Source organism: Sinocyclocheilus rhinocerous, unplaced genomic scaffold (genome assembly GCF_001515625.1).
Source record: "Sinocyclocheilus rhinocerous isolate Xijiao unplaced genomic scaffold, SAMN03320098_v1.1 scaffold752, whole genome shotgun sequence".
In the NCBI taxonomy this organism is placed as follows: domain Eukaryota; kingdom Metazoa; phylum Chordata; class Actinopteri; order Cypriniformes; family Cyprinidae; genus Sinocyclocheilus; species Sinocyclocheilus rhinocerous.
The window spans coordinates 1946588-1948795 of NW_015639777.1; the positions used below are offsets into that span (position 1 = coordinate 1946588).

Genomic DNA, 2208 nt, shown 5'->3' on the forward strand with positions numbered 1-2208 from the left:
AAAAGTTTTATGTGAACACTTGTCACTTGAATAAATGGGTGTACATATACTACTTGTCTTAGTGTAAAGTCTGTGTGGTGTGTTTTAAAGGGGTCATATGATGCGATTTCAATTTTTCCTTTCTCTTTGGAGTGTTACAAGCTCTTGGTGCTTAAAGAAGATATGTACAGTTGCAAAGACTAAAGTCTCAAATCCAAAGAGATATTCTTTATAAAAGTTAAGAGTCAGCCACGCCTACCTAAAACGGCTCGTTCTAACACGCCTCCACATACCTACATTACTATCTTGGAAGATTTGCATAACGCCGGCCAAATGTTCACGCAAAGAAAGAAGGCGTACGTTTTATTCTCGCTGTAGTATTGTTGTCGCCGCCATGTCGTGAAGGTGCTGTGTGTTTCGTTGTGAAAGCGAAACTACTTTGTTTGGCCTTTGTAGTTTGTCGTTTGTAGTTTGTCATTTTTCCGATCACAAATGCAGACATGGTTTTATGTTTACACGGCGCGATGCAACGCAACGTGTAAAAAGACAGTATAAGTCATTATAATCCGTAATTATGTCCCCACTGGCTGCAACAAATGCCTCGTTTATAATGGGTTTTAATGCTTTTGTCTCTTCGCTCCGGCCGGGACAAGGCATCACAATATGATAAGGGGTGTAACATTTCCGTCATACGCTTGAGGTATTCGACCAATAACAATGCTCTGGATAGCTGGCCAATCAGAGCACACCTCGCTTTTCAGACCGATGAGCTTTGTAAAAATCGACGCGTTTCAGAAAGGCGGGGCATAGAGGAGAAACAATAATGTACAGTATGTGGAAAATAATGTGTTTTTTGAACCTTAAACCACATAAACACATTTCATTTCACCAAATACACAAAATAATGTTCTTTTTAGCAACATCATATGACCCCTTTAAATGAAACTTGGGAGATTTCTGTTCCTGCACTGAAAGTCCATTTAACCAAAAACTTTAAGAAAGTTCAACAAAGCTTTACAAAGTAGGCTACATAAAGACATTGTAAACGTAATCCATCAAGTGGTTTAATCCAATTCTTCTGAAGAGACACCATCAATTTATATGATGAACAGATTTAATTTAGGTGAATGCATATAAAAACAGTGCATCAAATATCTTAAACAGAAGCTGAAATGTACTTGCATGATGCATGAGAACAAACCATATTGGTTCTTGCAGAAGATCAAATGTGCTTGAGCGACACAATAAAACAAACCTGACTGGTTCTCGCAAGCACATTTGTGATTCTGCTTACTATATTTAATATTCTTTGTGTATATGTGTTGATCGTTGTTTTCAATCTAACCATGTAATGAGCAGCTGAACTAAACACACCTATACACTTTTCCAGGTAGCCATTTTTATCTGTCACCATTTTTTAAACTCTGAACCCAGAACATTCCTTCAAGGAGGTTTTGTTCTCTAAACATAATTTGTTACAAAAAGGGGATGGTATGTCTTTAACAAAGCTTTCTCATTCTAATAATTTCTCTATTATTTGTCTCAGTAACATTGCATTTTAGAAACAGTTTGCCTAAAACAAAAACTCATGATCTTACTTTTTCCAGCAATCCCTGGAAAGGCAGAAAACAGCAGAGAAGGAGAGGCTGTTTTTGGTATATGCCAAACAGTGGTGGCAGGAGTTCGACCCTCGAGAAATTCGACCCTCACACCAGTCCAAACTGGTGAAGATCTTTGCACAGGTGACCTGATGTTCCGGAGCAATGTACTTGTGAATGATGCTATATGTACATAATGGTATTTGCTTCAGATGTCTATAAAATTTGCGTGTTTTCCAGGATGAAAATGGTGTGAACCGGCCCGTGTGTTCATATGTACGTGTATCGCGTGCCGGTAGGTTGCTTAAGAGTCCATGGCAGGCGGTGCGTTTCGTTAGCCTGTTAGCTCAGGAGAGAGCACCTGTGGTAGGGGGAGGAGTCCGGCAGGAGCAGTGGTGCTCTATGATGACCTTTCTGTGCAGGAACAAGGTAAGACATCCTGTTAAAGGGGTCATAGGATGCTACATGCACTTTTACAAGTTGTTTGAACTGAAATGTGTGTTGGTAGTGTGTGTACACAACCACCCTATAATGATAAAAATCCACCCGGTGTTTTTTTTAAAATCTCGTTAAATGTTTTCCCCTTTCTCAAATCGAGCCGATCTCAGATGCCTGTCTTTGTGACGTCACA

The 2208-nt window shown here is 39.5% G+C and overlaps 1 pseudogene; it reads left to right on the plus strand.

Moving 5' to 3' along the window:
* Nucleotides 1-2208, plus strand: part of LOC107751908 (centrosomal protein of 76 kDa-like) — an 11736-nt pseudogene that overhangs the window by 5209 nt on the left and 4319 nt on the right.